The sequence below is a fragment of the Fukomys damarensis genome, unplaced genomic scaffold, assembly GCF_012274545.1.
Source record: "Fukomys damarensis isolate Sample0158 unplaced genomic scaffold, DMR_v1.0_HiC HiC_scaffold_21, whole genome shotgun sequence".
Lineage (NCBI taxonomy): Eukaryota > Metazoa > Chordata > Mammalia > Rodentia > Bathyergidae > Fukomys > Fukomys damarensis.
In genome coordinates this window covers 12,755,597-12,768,284 of record NW_022900933.1, presented here as the reverse complement: position 1 = coordinate 12,768,284, position 12,688 = coordinate 12,755,597, and the positions used below count along the sequence as shown (strand labels likewise).

General features: G+C 47.3%; 1 pseudogene; it reads left to right on the top strand.

Moving 5' to 3' along the window:
* Positions 1-1,177: 1,177 nt before the first annotated feature.
* On the top strand, positions 1,178-11,840 carry LOC104877220 (annotated as a pseudogene).
* The last annotated feature ends 848 nt before the right edge of the window (positions 11,841-12,688 follow it).

The following is a 12,688-nucleotide window of genomic DNA, read 5'->3' as shown; positions in this document are numbered from 1 at the left end:
CAAGCGCTGCCCTTCGTTACCAGACCCATTGTCCATGCATGACCACCCCTTTATGAACCTCAACCTGTTGCTAACCTTCACCAGCGTTTTTACTTTAATGTGACAGAGTCATGAGCCTGAGCAAGAAACGGCCCCAACAGCATTTAGAGAGCAGGGCAGGAAAATGAAGTAAACACACTGACGGATCCACCCCCACCCCCGGCAGGACTTTATGACGGTGCAGAAGCATCTTACCCGGGACAGAGCCTCGGGCGGAAGTGACGAGATCAGCAGCTTTGCTGGGAAATGGTCCCACACTCCCGTGGTCAAGCAGAGATGTTAAAGACCAGGGAAATACCGAGATATCAGCTGCAGTCGTGCTATACACCTGCAGAAAAGAACACATGTACTTTTGAGATAACCATACTTAAAATCATATCGTAAGTCATAAAGAAAACCACTAAAAATTTCAGAGTCCTCGTTATTCACAATATATTATTTGATCTCAAAGCAATAAAATTAGAAATTTATAACAAAAGTTGAAGATTTTTTAAATTTCAGGACAAACCAGGTAAAAATCTATGAAACTCTGAGGATAGCATAATGAATAACTTAAATTCTTTTAGAAAAACTTAAGCGGTTCTTTTTGTTGCTGTTACAAAGGATCAAACTCAGAACCTTGCCCTTGCGAAGCAGGTGCGGAGCTAAATCCCCAGCTGCACTGATAGCTTTTCATTCCAAAAGAAGGTAGGAAAAAGTCAAAGGGAAGAATATTGAGGCAATAATACAAAGGGAGATGGTAGAAATAAACCCAGATTGAGTCAGAATTATAAGAACGATACACATATTTAATTCAGATAATAAAGGATAGGATTTGTCAGATCAGGTCAACACCCTACACATCCAGCAATACCACAATGAAAACTTGAAAATACAGTGATGAGAATTTGGCTTAGTAATAAACATGGTCAAATAAGATTAATTGCATGATCAAAAAATTAAAAGAGGATAAAGAAGGAAATTTCATATAAAAAGAACATTTCAAGAAAATATAACATATTTATATAATTTATAATGTAACATTATAAATGTGGGTAGATTTAATAACATAACTGATGCGCTTTAAAATATGCACACAAATTCTTTAATCCTTTTCCTTTCCAAGGATAGAGTCGAACTCCCTACCCTTAAATGTAGGCTGAGTTTGGGCTGGGCAGGTGCAGGGCGGCCGGGCAAGGAGGCAAATCCTTCGGCCTCAGGTGCCCCGGCAATGAGCCCGGACTCGAGGGGGCCGATGTGACAGCATGGGGGTGGACTTCGATGTGAAGACTTTTCTGCCACAACTTGTGGGCAGCTGAGCCCCCTGAGTGCCCTGTGCAGACCTGCCGCAAGGTGTACAAGAGTTACAGTGGCATTGAACACCACTGCACCGCTATGACCACGACAACCCGCCACACCCACGCCAGACGCCACTCCGAAAGCACAAGAATGGGCACCAGTCAAACCCAGCCCCTCGGAGGTGGCACAGTCGCCGGACCTGCACGGCCGCGTCCACCAATCAGCATCTTCGACAACCTGGTTGTGGTGTCAGAGGATAAAGACTCTCGCGGGGAGGTCCCCCCAGAATGGCAGCAAGAACAAGGAGACGCCGGCTGCGACCCCCGTGCAGCCAGGCACAAGAACCAGGAGAAGCGCAGGGAACCCAACCATCCCCCCACAATCAGGCTTCCAGAGTGACGGGCCAGGAGCCTGAGCAGACGCCCGAGGCCCCATCCGGCCGACTTCCTACTACCGGGACATCAGAAGTCTGCGGAAGAGCTGGACGAGGAAGTGGAGTGTGAGGCGTCGGGGAGGATCACATCCGGCTGGATATCATGAATGAGCGGCGGAACCCGGAGGGTGTGAGTCCCACCCCGCAGGGGATCTTTAAGGACCCGAGGGACTGGCTGGAGAAGGGATCTCACCTGAGAGTCACAACAAAGGCGACCCCGGTGCCCTGGTGACCAGGAAGCCGTGCGCTGCCTGCAATGATGGCGAGCGCCAGCACAGCCACGTCATCCTCTTCTGTGACACGTGCGACCTGGCGTGCACCGGGAGTGCCGTGGTGTCCCCTGCATCCCCGAGGGCCAATGGCTGTGCCGCCGACGGCCGCAGTCACCTTTCCGGCAGTGGACTGTGCCCCGTGCCCCAGTAAGGGTGGTGCCTTCAAGAAGACAGATGGCAGGCGCTGGGCCCACGCGGTGTGTGCCCTGTGGATCCCCGAGGTCTGCTCACCAACGCGGTCTTCCCAGAGCCTGCTGACAGCATGGAGGGCATCCCACCAGCTCGTTGGAAGCTCACCGGCTACATTTGCAAACGGCGTGGCTCAGGACCTGCATCCAGTGGCACAAAGCCAACTGCTGCTCAGCCTTCCATGTTGCGCTCGCGCAGCAGACTGGCCTGGACGTGAAAATGGAGCCCTGCGGCACCTCCTTCAGCGTCCGCGACACGGCCTAACACCCCCAGGTTGTGCACGCTGCCTACCTGTCCTGTCCCACAGCCAGGGTGAAGAGGAGGAGGAGCGGGAGAGGAGGAGCGCAAGGTGAGTCTACGTCAAGGACACCCCGAGAAGGTCTGTTTCACCATGGCGTTCCCATCCCTGTGCCCCCGCTGGAGTTGCTGAAACTCAGGGAGCCAGACAGCATTCTCTTCTTTGACAACAAATGCACTTGGCAGTGGCCTCCGGGGCCAAGCTTCTGGTGTGAACCAGGACCTTGACAAAGAGAAGATGCTGGAGGGCCGCAAGTCGGTGCAGACTGCCTCCCACGGGGCACTGCAGCACCGAGGCAAGGTGCAGGGTGAGCAGAGCAGTGAGACCAGCGACAGCGCCGGGTTCTGCCCAGCACAGCCCCAGGCCCTCTCCTGAGCGGCGCCGGCCTCCGCACTGACTCGTTCCTGCTCTCAGGGCCTGTCCCACGGGAAACTGAGTGCAGCTGGACTGTACAGAACATCCAGGACCCACAGCAACTCAGGGCACGGAGAGGGAGGTCCTGCAGGTCAGAGAAAGCGCCAGAAGCCTCATGGGGGGCGGTGGGCCGCTTTAGGACGCTGGTCACACAGACCTTCCCCCACCATCACCGCTCACACGGCCTGAGGCCCCTGCCGGTGCTGAGGGGGCAGGCACCCGCCCGGCCTAGCAGCGGGACTGATGTCTGTCCAGCCTGCAAATGGGGCACTAGGTGACCCCTCCCCTGCTACTGAAATAATGTAATTATCGGAGAATTTTAATTACTCTCATTTGAACTGTTTCCGGGTCGCGCCAGAGTCATTTGGTACAAAAAGAAAAGATTGGGGCCTGTCCCCACTTCCGTTCTCTCTCCTGTAGATTCCCCCTACCTTTCGACCTGGTTTGTATTTATTTCAGAGAAAGAAAATATATTGATTCTTAGAATATTAAAAAAATAAAAAATAAAAAAAATGTAGACTGAATTAGCAACTCCTTTCTTCTTTCTTTTTTTCCCCCAGTACCGGGGATTGAATCCAGGACCTTCACACTGAGCTATATATCCCCAACCCTTCTCTTATGCTTTATTTTGAGACAGGGTCCAACTGGGTTAAGTTACCTGTACTGAACTCAAACTTGTGACCCTCCTGTCTCAGCCTCCCAGAGTGCTGTGGATTATTTCTCTGTGATGCCAGACCTGGCTCTAATTAATAGAATGTGGCAAAGTCTGTGACCTCCAAGGCTACATCATAAAAGACAGCACCACTTTTTCACAGTACACTCTTAATTAACTTCCTCTAGGGAAAGCGGCTATGCTATTCTGCAGGCACTGAAGCAGCTAGAGATAAAAGAAAATGATTCCTCCCACCAGGACCCACCCACTCCCCAACAGAGCAAGCAGGAAGCACTTTCCCACCCCAGACAGCGGTCAGGGGCCTGCAGCTTCGTGAGCCACCACAAGCCAGGGGACCAAACTAAGCCATTTTGGAATCCCAGGCTTCTAAGTACTACACAATAATAAGTTTTTTTGGGCGTATGTACACGTGTGTGCACACCTGCATGTGTTTTCAGTGCTCGGGATCAAATCTGGAGCCCCAGGCATGCTAGCCAATCTACCTGCAGTCCTACTGCTGTTTTAAGTCATAAGTTTGGGGGTAGTTTGTTATATTGTAAAAATTAATAAAATGGCCTCAAACTGTAGAAAGCAAAAGCTGACATAATTATGAGAAGAAATGGACACACTCTTAGGCAGGAGATTCTAAAATGAATATATTATTCATAAATGAATATATCATGCAGGGGAAGACCCAATTTTAAAAATGGACAACTGGGGCCGGGTTTTAAACTCAGTGGTTCCAGTGCCTGCCTCACAAATGCAAGGTGCTGAGTTCAATCCCCAGTACCAAAAAAAAGGACAACTGAAATGAACAGACACTTTGCAGAAGTACAAACCGTCAACATCACTGGCCATTAGAGACATTCAAATCACACCAACACTGAGATGCCGTCCGCTCCTATGAATGGCTGTCATCAAGATACCAAATAATAACAAACACTGGAGAGGCTGCGAGGTAAGGGCCCTTCTGTACTGCCAGTGGGAAGGTAAACTAGTAGAAGCACTATGGAAGTTACTACGGAGAGTCCTCAGAAAACCAAAACTAGAAATTCCAGCTATTCTTCTTCTAGATATCTTTTGGATTCGAACCCACGCCTCCAAAGAGACTGGAGCCTAAATCCAGTGCCTTAGACTGCTCGGCCATACTACCTGCATTCTAGGTATTTTTGGAAAGAGTTAGAGTCATCATATTACAGTGATGTATTCATACCCATCTTTGTGGCAGCACAATTCATACTCAATCTTGGAAGAGGCCTAGTAAGTCATCAGTAGATGAATAAATGGAGAAGATACAGTATTTATATACAATGGAGTACTACTCTGCCTGAAAGCAGGTTAAGCTTGAGTCAATTTTAGGAAAAGGGATGCACCTTAGGACCATAATTTTTTTTTTCTTTTTTGGTACCAGGGATCGAACTCAGGTCCTTGCACTTGCAAGGCAGGTGACGGAACCACTGAGTCAAACCCCGGGCCCTTGAGACCATAATGTTAAGTGAAATAAATCAGACACACAGGCTTAAATATCACATGGTTTCTTTTGTATGAGAAACCCAAAATATAAATAAAGAGCAAAATAAAAGATAGATAATGGGAAATAGGGAGGCAGATCTTTTGCAAATGGGAAGGGGACCAAGAGGGTGGGGATGGGATGAAAACTCCCCTGGAGGAATGTGATCATCATGTACTGCAAACATGTGCTAAAAAGAAATAAAAATAAATAAAAACCAGGTTACCAAAAAAAGAGCTTATGTGTCAGGCACTTTAAAAAATATTTTTCTTGAATACAGAACCTTGCACAAGAAAGAGAGCATAATTATTTCTTTAGCATATGTTTGCAGTACATCACTGAGAGGTTCCCCATGTGGGTGGGTGTGTATGGAACATCTTTATTCTCTTTTGGGTGGGTACCGGGGATTGAACTCAGGACCTCGGGCTTGCGAGGCAGGCGACACCACTGAGCTAGCTCCCCAGCCCTCATCTTAATTCTTTTACCTCCCCTTTCTCTCCCTCCCCACCCCCCTCTCCAGCTCTAGAAACTATTTTCCAGTGGGCAACAAGCATTACAAATATTGACCAGTCTTAAGATCACAAAAAAGAAATCTCCACATATTTTAAATAATCTGTGTTATATTCATCACTATCTCTACTAAACACAATGCAATTAAATTCAAAACCAATAGTTGAAAGTATTTTAATCCATATTTGAAAACATCAAAATTTACTCTCAACTAAATCAAGGTTAAAGGTGAAATCAGACTTACTTAAAACTGAACAACGGAAAGGCTAGATTTCAGATTTGATGAGGTGACGTTACAGGGACATTTAGAGAAAAATGTGTAGCATTAATGCACTTAAAGTGTTTATTGAAAAAGAAGTAAAAAGAAGTAAATTATATTTAACTCATGAAGTCAAAAAGAATTACAGCACAAGGCCCTGGGTTCAGTCCTCAGCACCAAAATAAATAAATAAATAAAAATAAAAATAAAAAAGAAGAACTATAGAATAACCCTAAAGAAAAACCAAAGAAGGAAAATTTAATGAGGTAATAGATTAATAAAATATAAAATAACCATTTTATAAAATACAAAACAACAATAGAAGAGAGGAGGTATCAAAAAACCCTAAAACTCGTTATTTGAAAAAGGTACTTTAACAACCTAAGAGAAAACTTCTTCTCTTTGAAAGATACAGTTTAAAAATGCTAATCAGAGCATGGTGGCGCATGCCTGTAATCCCAGGACTTGGGAGGCTGAGGCAGGAGGATCCCGGGAGCTCAAGACCAGAGTAGGTAACATATTGGAAACCTACCTTTTAAAACAAATGAACAAAAATAAACGGGATGAATTTTATTATATTTTATATACATATGTCAATAAACCTAACTAAAATGAACAATCTAATGAACTACACACCTTTGTGAGATTGACCAGAGAGAGAGAGAGAGAGAGAAAGAGAAAGTTAAACAAGTAAACACTTTTAGTAATTTAGAAACATAAAGAGGGACATGATTACAGCTAACAAATCTTCAAAAATCAAAACAACACTTTGAGCTACTTTATGAAAAATATATTAAAAACCTGGGCATGGTGGCACATGTCTATAATCTCAGCACTCCAGAGGCTGAGGCAGGAGGACGCCTGCAAATTTTAGGCCAGCCTGGGCTATTCAAGGCCAGCTTTAACTACACAGTAAGACAGTGTTTCAACCCCCCCCAAATTAAAAAAGAAAATACATTAAAATTGCTTTAAATTAAATGTATTAATAAGTGCCCAAATTATCTTAATAAAGTAAAAAAATCTAAATCAATAATCATTCAATAACTTGAACTCATCATCAAAAGTCTCTCCCATCAAAAGACTCATTTGATTGTATAGGTCAGTGTTATCAAATGGTTAAGAAACCAACAAACTCTGTATAGCCTACAATCTGTTCCCTAGAACTAAAATGAGAAGCACTGCAGATTTCATTTTATGACATTAGTATTACTTTGACAGTGAACAAGAACAACAAAAGAAAATTATGTCGTTTGCTTATGAGCTAAATGTCTAAATAAAATACAGCAGAGTATTTTAGAACATGCAACTTGTGTGTCAATTCTGTTATTATAAATAGACTTCTACAAGAATCTAACAACAACAACTCTACCAATATTCAAAATAATGCAGTGCATTAACATATTAAAGAAAACACATTATGTCCGTGCACACATGCGTGTGCACTGGCATGTGCGTTACTGTGCTTTGAACCTAAGGTCTTCACAATGAGCTACATCCTCGACCCTTTTTTTTTTTTGAGACAAGGGCTCCCTAAGTTGCCTAAACCAGGCTTAATTTGTGGGTCCTCCTGCCTCAGCCTCCCAGAGTACTGGGATGGCATGTATTCACTACCATGCCTGGTTTAAAGCATCATTTTTTAAAAAACTAAAAACAAGCCAGGCATAATAGTGCACAACTGTGATTCCAGTACTCTAGTGCAGAGGCAGGAGGATTGCCAAGAGTTAAGGCCAGCCTGACCTGTGACGAGGCCCTGTCTCAAAAAATAAACAAAGACCAGGGATTTAGCTCAGCGGTTTCACCCCGTGCCTTGCAAGTACAAGGATCCAAGTTCGATACCTTGCACTTAAAAAAAAAAAAATTAACCAGTTTTTTAATTTTAACATCCACAAGGCATGAAATTCTCATTAAAACAGCGTACAACCCCACCACCTGCCTGGCAAGCACAAGGACCCAAGTTTGATTCCCAGTACCAAAATTTTTCTTTTTTAGCTTAAGACAATACTGGCTAAAGCACTCAGTAGCCCAGGCTGAGCTCATTCATAGTTGTGATCCTCCTGCCTCAGCCTCCCACAATGCTAAGATTACAAGTGTGCATCACCTTCCAGCTCCTAATTCTTTTCCCAGCTGTATAGTATATCCTATGGATGCAGACATGTGGTTATTGTCACTATTTTCAATACTATTGTGAACAACATTGCAGTGAATACCCTTGTAAATACATCACTGCATATATATAAACACTGCCATATAGTTTTCTGTTAACAGTTTCCAGGCCAGTGCTTTTAGCCATTCAGTCTAGGAACCTTCCTATCTAGAACTCAGTCCTGAGACTCTCAGATAATACAATGCCCCCTCCTGAAGGTCCTAGCTTTTTTTTCCCTACCTTTAACTTTTTAAAAAACAGGTACCAGGGACTGAATCACAGGGCAATCCCTCTATCACTGAGCTACATCCCAAACCCTTTTGCATTTTTTTTTTAATTTTGAGAAAGTCTTGCTAAGTTGTTCTGTTTCCCTTGAACTTTCATCAGCCATCTGAGTAGCTAGGTTACAGAATGAGCCACCACATGCACACTTCCGGGCTGTCTCTAGCATTTCTATATGTACCAGCGTCTCTCTGTACACATTTTCTCAAGTTCCTTAATAATCCTTCACTGAGAAGACGCTGATTGGACTTTGTGTGATTTGTCACTAACGTTTCTGCATAACCAGGACTTGAAATACCCTGGATGCTCCTATCCCAACCTTAAATTCTTCCCTTAATCAATTATCAGTAGCCCCAGTCTCCTCTGTATCTGGTACCAGGGCATCCCAAAGAGCTGCCCTGTCTTTACTCCTCTCTTCATGCTCGGCTTTTCCTCACTAATCCTCTAATATACTCTCCATATACTAGATCCACACTCACCATATTTAGTTCATGGATTCTTCCTGAATCTTGCTTGACCTTTCAGTAACAGGTTAGTAGACTATCATGTGACTCTCTTAAAACTAGTTTCCCAAATTCTATGCTCTGATTTATTAAATATTTATAAAATATCTATAAAGGTGGTGTTGTGGCTTGGGTTCAGATGTCTCCCCAAAACCTCACGTGGGTGAGGTGGCTGAATCTGGAGTGTCTGGTGCTGGGATTAAGGGAGTGTGATTACTAAACCACTACATGTGAGTGAGTAGTTTGGCACCGCCCTAATCACAGTAGTCTGGATGGGATAAAAGGGGCAGAAAGATACTGTTAAGGTTTCCTGTTGCTTTTGCTGCTTCTGCTACCATGAACTGTTGCCCCTCTGCCACCCTGCCTTGGAGCCAGAAGATTATAGACTGAACCCTCTATGAACTGTAAGGCAAATAAAACTTCCCCCCACTTTGAGTGTTAGGTATTTTATCTCAACAATGAGAGAGAAGTAACTAACACAGGTGCCAAACCTATAAAAGATGTATAAACAGGTACTTACAACACAATAATATATGCAGCTGCCTTAGAACTAAGAGCAGTGTATAAGCAAAGGTCCAAGTACTTCCGGAGTAGAAGGTCCAAGTACTTCCGGAGCAGGTCACCTCCATGACCTCATCTATTGCCGACCAGTAATGTTCCCCAAGTTCCTCTCTCCCCCGTCTCCTGTTTCAAATCCATTTATACACCTCAGCCATTCCAAGGCAACAAATACCTTTATACAAATGACTGCTAAATGTACATTTACATATTCTGGATGTTTAACGTGCTCCTATTCTCCATCCCCCAAATCACTGCTTTTGTTCAGCATTTGCCACTTCTCAATTGAGTTCACATAATGGTGGTGTTCTGATTCGTGTTCAACAACTTGCTCGAGACCGCTGTTCACATTGAGAATGGTGGTGCATATCTGTAATCCCGGTACCCAGGAGACTGAGGCAGGAAAATTGCCTCAAGATCAAGGCCCACCTGGGCAACACAGTGAGTTCCAAACCAGCCTGAACTGCACAGCGTAACCCAGGCTCAACTCCCATTACTTCGTCAGTCTGACAGTGGCCCAGCCACTCAAAAATACGCAATTCACCGCACCGCCCTACTCAGTATGTACATCCACGTCTTTAAACATTACCAGGCTTCACTCACAGGCCAGCGCCTCGGGGTTAGCCACCTCTGACTCTGTGGCACCCCTCAGGGCCTCCGTGTTCCGAGGGCCTTAGGAAAAGGACGGTTCTGATGGTCCCTTTCCATGCAAGAGGTGAAGCAGCACAGAGCAGCCGTCCTCTGTTCTCTGCCGGTCATGGATCACTTTCTTGATGGATGCGGAAAAGGCATTTAACACAAATGAACTCCGATTCATGGTTAGCAACACTCAGCACACCAGGACCTGAAAGGAGCCCTTTACTGTGTGGCTCCCACATACCCACAGGCATGCAGAAGGGCTGTCTGGGGCCTCCTACCGTGAGAGACTGCACCCCTCAGTCAGGAGGCTGCCAGGGGCTTGGTAGGGAGGTGGGCTTGCACTAAGTTTCCAGGGGCGAAGTCTGTAAAGGCTCTGTGGTTTTATGCTGGCTGGTGGCCTCAACAAGTGGGAGCCCACGTACCCTTGGATATTTTGATAATGTAATTTGTTTGATTATTATTTCATTTTATTTTTTTATTGTGTTTGTTTGTTTTGGTACCGGGGATTGAACTCGGGTCCTTGCGCTTGCAAGGCAGGCCACCGAACTGCTGAGCTAAATCCCCGGCTGCTTATTATTTCTTGTACTATGTTTATAAGCTTGCAGAGGTGTCTTCCTACTCCTAACAGCACCTGGCTGGGTCTGGCGCGGTGGGCCGGGCGTGGCTCTCTGCTCCACGCCTCCCACACGGACAGGGCGGGCACGTTCTCCTGGCCACAGCAGAGGTTTGCATGACTGGCTTAATATAACGGATATGGCAAAGGATACAGAGGAAGAGTCGCGTGGGACGGGGCGTGCAGGGAGGGACGCGAGTGTCCATGGCTTCTCCAGGTGCGCCCCCACCCCCCCATGCTGAAGCTCTGGACAGCTTCATACCTTTCACCTAGGAGGTGCGGCTTCCGTTCCTAAATCCCAGCCTGCTATACGGTCTGCACACCAACAGCAGGTCCTATTACCTCCTAGGGGCCTCCTGCCCACAGGACACTTCGGGCCACGATATGGTCCTCAAAGCCCTTCGCCTCCCTCCTTTCCAGCCCCACCTGACTCCCTTGTGCTCCTCAGCACCACGGCCCCTCTCATACACTAGATCCCCACCCCCGCTGTCAGCTCTGTGCTGAGAGCCACGTGTGAGGACATCTGGGCACACATGTGCCCAGCCCCCAGCCCAGCCTGGCACTTGCAGATGTTCGGGGCACATCTGTTGAGCCAATGGGGCCCGTAATAGGTTAAACTGTGTCCCTGTTCCCAAATATGTAAAAGTTCTACCCTCCCAGCTCCTCCTGTGAATGAGGCCTTATTTGGAAATAGGGTTTTGACAGATGTACTCATCGGTTGAGATGAGGTCATGCTGGATGGGGTGGACCCTGATCCAATGACTTCATGTCTTATAGGATGAAGAAGTGTGGGCCAAGACGTACACAAGGCCATGTGGTGATGGAGGCAAAGAGTGAAGTGGGCAGCTGTAAACAAACCAATGATCTGGACTTGCAGCAGCCACCAGAGAACAGGGAACAAGGGGAGACTCCCTGGCGCCTTCAGAGGCGGCACAGCCTGCGGACACCTTGAGTTTGGACTTCTGCCTTCCAGAGCCATGAGACACAAAAGTCTAGAGTGGTAATTCGTTACAGCATCCCTGGAAAATGAGCAGAGCCCTAACAGGAGTCTATTTCTCCTGGGTCCTAGGTCACAGCCCCCGGCTCCAGCACCCAGCTGCCATCCTGCAGCTGTGCCTTCATTTTCTGAATCTGGTCGTTCTCGCCTCGCCTGAGCCTCCCCTTGGTGACACTAGATGGCGCCAGCGGACTGAGCCATCCCAGCTCAGTGGGCGCAGGTGCGGCTAAGGGGATTCCTGGTGCGTCACCCGCCAGCTGGGATCCTAAATCCAAGATCGTATCTATTCAACTTCTTTACGTTCTCCCCAGAGAAGTAGCTTTTGCCCTGGCTCCCCCTTCACAGCCTCAGCAGACGCACTGTCGTGGGCACTGTCCTCCGGCCTCCTGCGCAGGAGCCTGGTGGCTGCGGGGGTGGGGAGAGAGCAGTAGGTCACGCCCCAGGCGCCGAGCTCAGGGCCTACGGCGGAGGAAGGGTTTGCCTCGGACTTCGGACTTCGGGCTGAGCCGGGCTGGGCCGGGCTGAGCCAGGCTGGGCTTTCTGGGTGTGAAGACTGCGGCCTGCAGGGCAGGGCAGTGGAGAAGGAAGCCACGCAGGGAGCTCTGCTCCTCTTCCCGGACTCTGTCTCCAAGCCCTGATCCAGGCTTCTCCATTTTGGAGAACCCAGCCCAGGGCCTTGCAGACTTTCTTGATAGCTTCTCTGGCTCCCCTGCATCCTGACCCGCCGCCACGTTCTAGTTTCAAGGAACGCCTGACACTGTCCACCTCACCCCGCCACCCTGGGTCCAGGCCGTCACCATAGCTCCATGGGACAAGGCCCTTGGACCTCCGTGTCTGTGGGCCAGAAACGCTGGCCACACCAGGGGGCTGTCAGAAATGCAGACTCTCTGCCTCCCGGACGGCTAAATCACGGCCTGCCTTTCAGGAAACTCCCTGTGTAACTCCAGCGACGCGAGCATCCTCACGTCACCCTCTCTGCACCCACTCCTGCCCTACTCCATCCATTTTCAGCTCGGGGATACGAACTTTGGAAGATGGTGTCCGATGAGCTCCCGTCCCTGCTGAAGTCTTCCGTGTCTCCACACGGCTCGTAGGCGAT